The sequence below is a fragment of the Scyliorhinus canicula genome, chromosome 15 (genome assembly GCF_902713615.1).
Source record: "Scyliorhinus canicula chromosome 15, sScyCan1.1, whole genome shotgun sequence".
Classification (NCBI taxonomy): domain Eukaryota; kingdom Metazoa; phylum Chordata; class Chondrichthyes; order Carcharhiniformes; family Scyliorhinidae; genus Scyliorhinus; species Scyliorhinus canicula.
The window spans coordinates 79,669,946-79,682,561 of NC_052160.1; the positions used below are offsets into that span (position 1 = coordinate 79,669,946).

Here is a 12,616-nt window from a genome sequence, read left to right on the forward strand (position 1 = left end):
TATGTATGTGAGTGTGTGTGTGTGTCTGTATGTATGTGAGTGTGTCTGTATGTGTGTCTGTATGTGTGTGTGTGTCTGTATGTGTGTGTGTCTGTATGTGTGAGTGAGTGTGTGAATGCGTGTGCGCAATTCTCCGGAATTATTTTTAAATTTCCAAAGGGGCTGGTTTAGCACACTGGGCTAAATAGCTGGCTTTTAAAGCAGGCCAAGGCGGGCCAGCAGCACGGTTCAATTCCGGTACCAGCCTCCCCGAACAGGCGCCGGAATGTGGCGACTAGGAGCTTTTCACAGTAACTTTATTTGAAACCTCCCTGTGACAATAAGCGATATCTATCTATCTAAATGTGCTAGCGAGCAGGAACTGCCACGAGCTTCCAGGCACTCGGCCCAGCGAGGCCGGCAACGCTATTCAACGTACATTGGTCCACTTAAAGAGGCCCCATGGGCTTCTCACCGCAAATGAAGGTTCGCCAGCTGATTCGCCAAGAACTGTGTGGGGAATTCGGGCCACGTGCTGGTGCTCCTGGTCGCGTCATTGTAAGTGGTCCAAGTGGCAGTGTATCTCTGTGCGCTGTACCTGCGCCGCATAGGAGACTGGCCCTGTCCCGTGGATGACTGTCCCAGGGATCCATATGGCTCCAGTCCCGAAGTTCCCCACATAAACCACATGGTTGACGATGAGAGTCCATCTCTGATGGACCTGTGTCCCTACGTCAGAGGACGAGGCTGATGCATCCGGAGTCGGCACCCCATAAGTAACCCTGCCGGTGCGATGCCAGTTGTGGCGTGAGGCGTTGTACAATAACTGAAAAGAAACCTCGCCAACTGCGTTTCCCAAGACCCTGAGGTCATCTTCCTCATGGCTCTCTTGAACGTTTGTACCGCACATTCAGCTAAACCTTTGGAGGCCGGATGATAAGGGGCCTTCCGTACATGCCTGATGCCTGATGCCATTTGCGGCCATGAACGAAACAAACTCCTGGCTTGTGTAGGCCACGCCATTGTCGGACACCAGGACCTGGAGCAGCCCTCAATCTGTTTGTTGTTGCTCGAGTGGTCGCTGTGGGGACCCAGTGTACTTCCAGCGGGACTAATGTTTCCCAGGCCACTCTCAGGGGTGCATCGGGGCCTTCTGATGTTCCCGGCATGGAGTGCAATTTTGGGGCACCCGATCGATCTCGGCAACCAGCGCAGATAGACGCACCTCGGTGGGAAATATTTGTCAGCCTTTGGGGCACAATCTGGTGAGCACCACACAGTTGCTGATGCACATCAGGTGGGGGCAGGAACCCCCAGACGAGACAGCAGTCGGAGGTCTGCTGGATTCCAGGACCCTGTTGGGTCCCAGCCAGATGCTGAGCCTCTGGTACAGGTATACCCGGAGCTGATTGGGACGTTAGGGTGCAGCCAGGGCATTCAGAGGGAGATGTCAGCGACACTCCAGCAGGTCCATAGCCACTCGGCAGAGTCCCAGAGGCTATAGGCGCAGGAGATGTCACTGGCAGTGCGTGGCACCTGGGCCAAACACTGCTAGCGTGGCGACCCTGGAGGAGAACCTTGTGCACGACTAGGAGGCAGGCTGTGGAAGTCACAGCTGACCATCACAAAGTGAGCGACCCTCCGGGAGGTGTACTGCAGGGCACCACTGGAGCGGTCGAGGCATCGGAACCGCATCTTGAGCAGTCCGATGCACCGCTCGTCTGGTGGCCACATGGCGCTTGTGGTAGCAGGTCTCCACTGTTCAGGGAGTGGAACCCCTGTCTGTTAATGTAGGGCTCTCCCAGATGGCCCAGTGAGCGCAGGGCAACATGTGCCATCCACTGTAATGATAATTAGTATATAATCTTCGTATTGTTATGGGCCAGGGTTTAGAGAACCACAAAGTGTATCATGGAGTTCACCTGACCCACAACCTTTAATAGATTGCGGTATGGGGAGCACACGGCCCACTGTACAGGTGTGGTACAGCAGAAATGGAAAAGTATTTTTTAAGGCAAAACAATGTTTATTCTATGAACTCAAGTTAACCTTTTTAAAACATACAGTGAACATCTTAGCAACAATCAATTCAAATACACCCCAAAGAGTACAACACTAAGTAATCCTTAATAACTTCTCAAACAACGTCCAGAAGACAAAAGAAACACCTTTTAACAGAAGCACATTAGGTTTACATTCACTACTAAGAGCATTTAGAACTCTGAATTCACCAAATGATCAAGAGATAGTCTTTTCATGGCAGAGAGATCAACAGTACACCTACTTTGTCTGGCTTCAGCTTCAACACTGAAAACGAAACTAAAACACACCCTGCAGCAAAAAGCCTAAAACGACAGACAGCCCGGCTCCACCCACGCTCTGACATCACTGACAAACACCCATTTCTTAAAGGTACTCTCACATGACATCTCCCCCAAGAAAAAAAAATAAACCATCAACTTCAAGATGGTTTCATTTTTCACCTTTTCACCATTATTTATGAAATGCACACAGTAAATATACTTTTTCGTTTCAAACAACAACACACGCAAACAGGTATAATAATGTCATCCATTTTTGTTCTTCTTCCTCCAACTGAAATTCGTCTCGATTGACAGTCTCTTAGAACAAGAAGGTCCTTGCACAATCCGTCCATTTCTCTACACCTCGGCATTTCTCTTTAAAGTCAGATACTTTCGCTCAATCTGATCACAGAGTCCCTTGTAATTCTCCAACACATGAGCATTGGTTATCACAGCTTTCAGGCAGTCCAATTCCTGTTGAAACTCCGCTATCCCCTGAAAACTTTGATGTTTCTTCAGCAAGTCCATTAGTGGAGCAACCACACTACAAATACTTTTCACCAATGTTTGAACAAATCCACTCATGCCAAGAAATCGCATAATTTCCCTTCGTCTTGAGGGTATTGGAAGCTCCCCAATACGTTTTTGGTTTCACATCCTGAGTGACCATTCGACCCTGTCCGATTTTATGGCCAAGGAAAGTGACTTGGGCTTTTTCAAATTTACGTTTGGCTAGGTTTATCACCAAACACGCCTCCTGAAGTTGATCGAATAACTCCATCAGATGTTTTAAATGTTCTTTCCATGTCTGGCTGAAAATTACCAGATCGTCGATGTATACCGCACAATTGGGTAATCCTGAAACAACTTTGTTAGTTAACCGTTGAAATGTGGCTGGGGCGTTTTTCATGCCAAATGGCATAACTTTGAATTGGTATCTACCATCTGGAGTCACAAAAGCTGAAATCTCCGTCGCCTTTTCGGATAAAGGTACCTGTCAGTAATCTTTAAGTAAATCCAGTTGAGAAATAAAAGCTGATTTTCACACTTTCTCAATGTAATCCTCCAAACGTGGGATAGGATAAGTGTCCGTTCTTGTAACTGCATTAACCTTTCTATAGTCAACACACAACCATTGGGTACCATCTGGTTTTGGTACCATCACTATGCGTGAGCCCCATTGGCTGCAAACCACTTCAATTATGCCATTTTTCAGCATACTCTCAATCTCTTTGTTAACCTGTGCCAATTTTAAAGGGTTAAGTCGACATGAATGTTGTTTGATTGGAACAGCATTTCCCAGATCTACATCATGTATAGCCATTTTAGTACTTCCCAATTTATCTCTACAAACTTGCCCATGTGATATCAATAACTCTTTGAGGTCAGTTTGTTTTACCTCTGGAAGGTAACTCAACAATTTATCCCAAGTTTTAAGAACATCCTAATCTTCCAATTTAATTTGAGGTACATGTCAAATTCACAGTGATCTCGATTTGGTTCATCACTTTGAGATAGAATTATTAAAACCTTCTTTTTCTTTCCTTCCCTTTCAAAGTACCTTTTAAACATATTCAAATGACACACTCGGTGAGTCTTCCTTCTATCTGGTGTTTTTACCACATAATTCACCTTGCTTTTAAAGGTTCACTTAACACTGATAACAATACTAAAACTTTATCTCCATTGGAAAAACTACGAACATTGGATTTCTTGTCCCCGACTCGTTTCATCACATTTTGTGCAACCTTTAAATGTTGTCCAGCCAATTCATCTGCTCTATTTAATCGTTCCGTAAAATTTGACACGTAATCCAATAATGTAATTTCCGATTTCTCACTCGCCAATTTTTCCTTCATCAATTTAAGTGGTCCTCTTATATCATGACCAAAAATTGGTTCAAAGGACTAAATTTGGTTGACTCATTAGGTGCATCCCTAATTACAAACAGTACGAATGGAATTCTTTTGTCCCAATCCTCTGCATAATCTTGACAATATGCCCTCAACATTGCCTTTAATGTCTGATGCCACCTTTCTAACACTCCCTGTGATTCTGGATGGTACGCAGTTGATTTAAATTGTTTTATTCCTCAGCTATCCATAACTTCTTTGAATAACCTTAAGGTAAAATTTGATCCTTGATCCAACTATATTTCTGTGGGTAGTCCATATCTAGTGAAGAATTGAAGTAACTCCTCCACAATCTTTAAGCTGTAATATTACGTACTGGAATGGCCTCTGGAAACTGAGTAAACACATCCATTATAGGCAAAAGATTCCCACTTTTCGTTTTAGGAAGCGGTCCTATGCAATCAATTAGGATCCTTGTAAAAGGTTCCTCAAATGCTGCAATGGGTATTAAGGGCGCTGGTTTTATCACTGCTTGAGGTTTCCCTTTCACCTGACATGTGTGACATGATTGACAAAATTTAATTACATTGTTATGTAATCCAGGCCAATAAAAATATTTTAGTATTTTAGCTTGAGTTTTCCTTATTCCCAAATGACCTCCCACTGGTACCTCCTGTGCAACTCGCAACACCTCCTTTCTGTACCCTACCGGCAATACCACTTGATGAACTTCTGCCCACTTTTCATCCACCTGCATATGTAACGGTCTCCATTTTCTCATCAAGACATTACTTTTACGGTAATAACACTCTGGTATACTCTCAGATTCCTCTTTCGGATATGCTTTCTGATACATCCGTTTTATTTCTCCATCTTTCTGTTGTAATTCCGCCAATTTTCCTGAACTAAACATATCCGCCTCATCCTCCACATGTTCTTGTTCTTTTTCAACCACCTGATCATAAATCGTTTCTGATAATTGCACTTCAACGTCATCTTCACTCTTTGATTTCTTCTCTTGTCTTAACCTGTGACTTTGCGACCTTGTTACCACACAATCCGGAAAAATCCCAGGATATTCATCCTTCAACACTTCAGTTGTCTGATTTTCCACTGGCTTATTAACCACAGTAGGCGTCACTCCCACCTGCGATCCAGCTATATCATTACCCAAGATAAACTGTATTCCTGGACATGATAGTTTCTCTATTACTCCTACTACCACTTCACCACTCTTCACTGGACTTTCCAACCTTACCTTATATAATGGAACACTACTCTTCTCACCATGAATTCCACATATTACCACCTTTTCTGGTAACATTCTTCCCAAACTACATAACTCCTCATTTCTTACCATTAAAGATTGACTAGCTCCCGTATCTCTTAAATATGTGACTTCTTTACCTGATACACATGACTAAACTTTACCCACACAATTAAATTCTTTAAAGAGATCTGGCGCCTTCTTATCAATCACCTCTTGATCAGGCTGTACAATCTTTTGCACCTCCTTTGCTTCACTTGGGCTTTCCTTCACCAATTTAACAAACCCCATGGTCTTATCCTGTTTTACCACATCAGCCTTCCCAGTGCTTTTCTTCAACCACCAACACTGTGACTTTACATGGCCTAGTTTATTAAAGTGAAAATATTTGAAACTTTTCATGTCTCTTCCACCCTCCTGGATTTCTTTTTTAGTCAAAGCCCTTATGCACCTATCAAAATTACTCTGTTTGATCCTTTCAACTCCAAGTATGTTTGACCAAATTTTTTCCTTAAATTTCTAAACCTTTGTCTGTAGGCTTCAGGCACAATTTCATACAGAACATACAGTGCAGAAGGAGGCCATTCGACCTATTGAGCCTGCACCAACCCATTTAAGCCCTCACTTCCACCCTATCCCCGTAACCCCTCCAAACCTTTTTGGACACTAAGGGCAATTTAGCACAGCCAATCCACCTAACCCTCACGTCTTTGGACTGTGGGAGGAAACCTGAGCACCCAGAGGAAACCCTAATGCACGTAAGATGGATTTTTTTCACCTCCTCATACATCCCAGATACCTCCTCCGGTAGTGATGCAAACACTTCACTCGCCGTACCTATCAGCTTTGTTTGAATCAATAATACCCACATGTCCTGTGGCCATTTAATTTGTTTAGCTACCTTCTCAAATGAAATGAAAAAGGTTTCCACTTCCTCATCAAACCTTGGCAATGCTTGGACATATTTAAATAGATCCCCTCCAAGCCTTCAACTATCACGCTCTTTCTCACTATCCTCATCACTTTCCACCAACTGTACGTTTCCCTCTTTACGTCTGCCAATTTTAACTGACTGTCATGTTTCATGGCCATTTTCTGAAGTTCAAACTCTCTCTCTCTTTATCTTTTTCCCTGATCTGCATCTCCCTTTCTCTTTCTTTCTCCTCTCTCTCTTTCTTTTTCTTCTCTATCTCTTTCATATTCATGCTGCTTCAATTCTGTCTCATGTTCTATTTGTTTAATTTGTAACTGAATTTTTGCCATTTCCAATGAGTCAAACTGTATCTCAGGCAACTTTAAATACTTACCTCAACTTTTCGCATTTTGTCAGGTAATGTTAACTGCAATGATTTTGCCAAATCTAACAGTCTGCTTTTAGTCTCTGTCCGTAAGGGACTGTGTGTGACCGTGTCCACCCCCAAAAACCTCAGAGCCTCTGAAAGAGCCATTGCCCACAACACACTCCCCACTTAAACTGAAATACCACACCTGAAAAGCAACCACAATATGCTCACCCCTCACTATCTTTAAGTTCACTAAGCCAATCCAATAGATAGACTTTTATCCCCCTCGAGCCCCCAATTTGTTATGGGCCAGGGTTTAGCAAACCCCAAAGTGTGTCATGGAGTTCATCTGACCCACAGCTTTCACTAGATTATGGTGTGGGGAGCACACGGCCCACTCTACAGGTGTGGTACAGCAGAAATGGAGAATTATTTTTTAAAGCAGAACAATGTTTATTCTATGAACTCAAGTTAACCTTTTTAAAACATACAGTGAACATCTTAGCAACCATCAATTCAAATACAACCCCCAAAGAATACAACACTAAGTAATCCTTAATAACTTCCCAAACAACATCCAGAAGACAAAAGAAACACCTTTTAACAAAAGCACATAAGGTTTACATTCACTACTGAAAACATTTATAATTCTGAATTCACCAAATTATCAAGAGATAGTCTTTTCATGGCAGAGAGATCAACAGTACACCTGCTCTGTCTGGCTTCAGCTCCAACACTGAAAACTAAACTAAAACACACCCTGCAGTAAACAGTCTAAAATGAAAGTAAAAAGCTGACAGACAGCCCAGCTCCACCCACACTTTGACATCACTGATGCACTCTCATTTCTTAAAGGTACATCTCTTAAACACTTATTTCTTAAAGGTACTCTCACATGACAGTACATATGAATGATCAGGTAGAATAGTGTGTCATTACAGAATCCAGCCACCAGATGGAGTAAGAGCACATCTCACAACCCACTCGGTGGTCCACATGATCTTGGAGTGAGTTAGTAGAGAGGGGGTTCTGTATATGGTTTGATCTCATACTTAGCTTTTTCGGTGTACTTAAGAATTCACAATTGATAGCGTAGTGTAAATAAATTTACTTTGATTTAGTACAAAGTCTGCATGTTCTTCGCAGCAACACTACATCCTTAATAATATTAATTTTAACAAAGAACATCACACTACCCCTTGGACCTGTGGCATCCCAGCGATGGCGGAGAATCCTGTTGTGATTGGTCCACGTTGATATAGTTTTCCGTCTGGGCAAATAGGACATCTGTGACCTGTTGGAAGCACCAGTGGGTTGGTGCCTGTGAGATGCCGCACAGGTCCCCGTTCAAGCCCTGGAATGATCCTGAGGTGTAAAGGTTCAGAACTGCGGTGACCTTGACAGCCACCGGGAGCAGGTGTCCATCTCCTCCACATGTGCCAAGTCCGCGAGAACATGGCACAGGTGCTGCACCGTCTCTTTGTTGATGCGAAGCCTCCTGCTGTCCATCATCTGTTCGAATGACCAGCGGCACCTGTAGGGAGATTCGCGCCCTGTGTATGTGTCTGTGTTGAGTGTGTGCGTGTATAAGGCCATAAGACATAGGAGCAGAATTAGGCCACTCGGCCCATCGGATCCGCTCCGCCATTCAATCATGGCTGATATTTTTCTCATCCCCATTCTCCTGCATTTGCTTTCCTAACCGCCGACTGAACCTGCACGTTTACCTGAAGAGAATCGTTAACAAGGACTCCCAAATCCCTTTGTGCTTCTGATTTCCCAAGCATCGTCCCATTCAGAAAATATTCTATGCCTCCATTTCTCCTTCCAAAGTGCATAACCTCACACTTTTCCACATTGTATTCCATCTGCCCACTCTCCTAGCTTGTCCAAGTCCTTCTGAAGCCTGCCTGCTTCCTCAATAATACCTCCCCCTCTACAGATCTTTGTATCATCTGCAAACTGAGCAAATGTGCCTTCAGTTCCTTCTTCCAGATCATTAATGTATATTGTGAAAAGCTGTGATCCCAGCACGGACCCCTGAGGCACACCACTAGTCACCGGCTGCCATCCTGAAAAAGACCCCTTTATCCCCACATTCTGTCTTCTGCCAGTCAGCCAATCCTCTACCAATGCCAGGATCTTACCCTTAACACCATGGGCTCTTAACTTATTTAACAGTCTCCTATGCGGCACCTTGTCAAAGGCCTTCTGGAAATCTAAATAAATCATGTCCACTGGTTCTCCTTTGTCTAAGTTCCTTGTTATTTCCTCAAATAACTCTAACAGATTTATCAGACATGACCTCCCCTTGACGAAGCCGTGCTGACTCAGTCCTATTTTATCATGCACTTCTAAGTACTCCACTACCTCATCTTTAATAATGGACCCTAAAATCTTTCCAATGAACGAAGTCAGGCTAACCGGCCTATAATTTCCCGTCTTCTGCCTCCCTCCCTTCTTAAACAGAGGTGTTACATTAGCCACTTTCCAGTCCTCTGGGACCCTTCCTGCATCCAGTGATTCCTGTAAAATCATCACCAATGCCTCCACAATTTCCTCAGCTATCTGTTTTAGAACCCTGGGGTGTAGTCCATCCGGTCCAGGTGATTTATCTACCTTCAGACCTTTCAGTTTCCCCAGAACCTTCGCCTTAGTGATGGTCACTGCACTCACCTCTGCCTCCTGGTTCTCCTGGAGCTCTGGCATCCCACTGAAAGCAGTAGAGTGGGGCCACTGATTGGCTGTTGTGGGGAAAATTTGCATCAGTGCATTGCGGTCACCGCATCTTGAAGGTGGTTTGAGGTGAGGGATGCCGTCAGTGTCCCTGCTGATTTCACCTATGGGAAGTGCACCCATCTCCAGCTCCTCAGAAACTGCGTCAGGGAACTTGAGCTGGAGCTGGATGAACTTCGGATCATTCGGGAGGCAGAGATGGTCATAGATAGTAGCTTCAGGGATGTAGTTACTCCGAAGAATCAAGATAGATGGGTGATGGTGAGAGGGGCTGGGAGGAAGCAGTCAGTGCAGGGATCCTCTGTGGTCGTTCCCTTCAGTAACAAGTATACCGCTTTGAATACTGTTGAGGGGGATGACCTACCAGGGGTAAGCCACGGTGAATGGATCGCCAGCACTGAGTCAGTCCCTGTGGCTCAGAAAGGAAGGAGGGAGAGCAGGAGAGCAATAGTTATTGGGGACTCGATAGTTAGATGGGAGAAGATAGACGGTTCTGTGACAATGAAAGAGACTCACGGATGGTATGTTGCCTCCCGGATGCCAGGGTCCGTGATGTTTCGGACCGTGTTTTCAGAATCCTTAAGGGGAGAGGGTACAGTCACAAGTCGTGGTGCACATCGGTACCAACGACATAGGTAAGAGAAGGGAAGGGGATTTAAAACAGGAATTTAGGGAGCTAGGGTGGAAGCTGAGAGCCAGGACAAGCCATGTTGTCATCTCTGGTTTGTTGCCAGTGCCACGTGCTAGTGAGGTGAGGAAGAGGGATAGAGTGCAGATAAACACGTGGCTGCAGGGATGGTGTAGGAGGGAGGGTTTCAGTTACGTGGATAATGGGAGCACATTCTGGGGAAGGTGAGACCTGTACAGACAGAACGGTTTGCACCTGAACCAGAGGGGCACCAATATCCTGGGAGGAAAATTTGCTACGCGCTTCGGGGGGGTTTAAACTAATTTGTCAGGGTGCTGGGAAAACGAGCTGTAGTCCAGAAGCCAGTGTTGAGAGTAGTGAGGTACTGAGGAGGATATCAAGGTTGCAGGAGTGTACCGGCAGATAGAAAGGTGGGTTGAAGTGTGTCTACTTCAATGCAAAGAGCATCCGGAACTACGATGTGGCATTACAGAGACATGGTTAGAACAGGGACAGGAATGTTTTTTGTAAGTTCCGGGATATAGATGTTTCAGTAAGAGTAGGGAAGGTGGTAAAAGAGGTGGAGGAGTTGCATTGTTAATCAAGGATAGTTTAACGGCTGCAGGAAGGCAGTTCGAAGGGGATCTGCCTACTGAGGTAATATGGGCCAAAGTCAGAAATAGGAAAGGAGCGATCACATTGTTAGGAGTTTTCTATCGGCCCCCAAATAGTAATAGAGATGTGGAGGAAGAAATTGCAAAACCAGTTATGGATAGGTGTGGAGGTCTCAGGGTAGTTGTCATGGGTGACTTTAACTTTCCAAATATTAATTGGAACCTCTATAGGGTGAACAGTTTGGATGGGCCAGCTTTTGTACAGTGTGTACAGGAGGGTTTCCTGACACAATATGTGGATAGGCTGACAAGAGGGGGTGGGGGGGCACATTGGATTTGGCATTGGGTAATGAACCGGGCCAAGTGTTAGATTTATTTGTGGGAGATCACTTTGGAGATAGTGAGCACAATCCGGTGTCTTTCACTATTGCAATGGAGAGGGATAGGGCCATACGGCAGGGCAATGTTTATAATTGGGGGAGGGGTAATTATGATGCGATTAGGCAAGAATTAGGGAGCATAACATGGGAACAGGAACTGTCAGGGAAAGGCACAAATGAAAAGTGGAGCTTGTTCAAGAAACAAATACTGCCTGTCCTTGATAGGTATGTCCCTGTCAGGCAGGGAGGAAATGGCCGTGTGAGGGAACCACGGTTCACAAAAGAGGTTGAATGTCTTGTCAAGAGGAAAAAGAAAGCGTATGTAAGGATTAGAAAACAAGGTTCAGTTGGGTCGCTTGAGGGTTACAAGGTAGCAAGGAATGAGCTTAAAAAAAAAAGGGCTTAGGAGAGCTAGGAGGGGGCATGAGAATTCCTTGGCGGGTCAGATCAAGGAAAACCCCAAGGTTTCTAACTCTTATGTGAACCTGCCCGCATCTATCCTATCTATTCCCTTCATAATTTTAAATGTTTCTATAAGATCCCCCCTCATCCTTCTAAATTCCAACGAGTACAGTCCCAGTCCTTGTACATAACTCCCATCAGGGTCTTTTTACCCTTGCGATTCCTCAACTCTACCCACAGAGATTCTATGCCTTCTGATCCTATATCGCTCCTTGCTATCGATTTAACTTCATTCCTTACTAACAATGGAACCCCGCCCCCTTTGCACCTCTGCCTGTCCTTTCAATAGGACACATATCCTTGTATATTTAGATCCCAGCCCTGATCCCCTTGCAGCCACGTCTCTGTAATGTCCACAACATCGTACCGGCCAATTTCAATGTGCGCAACAAGCTAATTTACCTTGTTCCGTATGCTGCACGCATCTAGATATAACATCCTCAATCCTGCATTGACCACCTCCCTTTTCACACTTGTCACCTTTTTTGCTCTGCCTGACGGTGATGTTGTTCCTTTATTTTGGTTCTCTATTTCCCTTCAGTTATTACACCTTCTAAGCTCACTTTCTGATTCCCACCCCCCGCCATACGAGTTTAAATCCTCCAGAGTGAATTTAGCAAACCTCCCAGCCAGTCTGTGTGAGTGTGTCTGTGTGTGTGTGTCTGTGTGAGTGTGAGAGTGTGTGTGAATGTGTGTATGTCAGTATGTGTGAGAGTGTGTGAATGTGTGTCAGTATGTGTGAGTGTGTGTGACTGTGTTGAGTGTGTATGTGTGAGAGTGTCTGTGTGTATGTGTCAGTGGATGTGTGTGTGTCAGTATGTGTGAGAGTGTTTGTGTGTGTGTGTGACTGTGTTGAGTGTGTATGTGTGAGAGTGTGTGAATGTGTTGAGTGTGTATGTGTGAGAGTGTCTGTGTGTATGTGTCAGTATGTGTGAGTGTGTGTGACTGTGTTGAGTGTGTATGTGTGTCAGTATGTGTGAGAGTGTGTGACTGTTGGGTGTATATGTGTGTCAGCATGTGTGAGTGTGTGTGACTGTGTTGAGTGTGTATGTGTGAGAGTGTCTGTGTGAGAGTGTCTGTGTGTATGTGTCAGTGGATGTGTGTGTGTGTC

At 44.7% G+C, this 12,616-nt stretch overlaps 1 protein-coding gene across 1 annotated transcript in view; it reads left to right on the forward strand.

Moving 5' to 3' along the window:
* LOC119978160 (myosin-binding protein H-like) overlaps window positions 1–12,616 on the forward strand; it is a 226,472-nt gene that overhangs the window by 156,293 nt on the left and 57,563 nt on the right. The window lies entirely within an intron of this gene.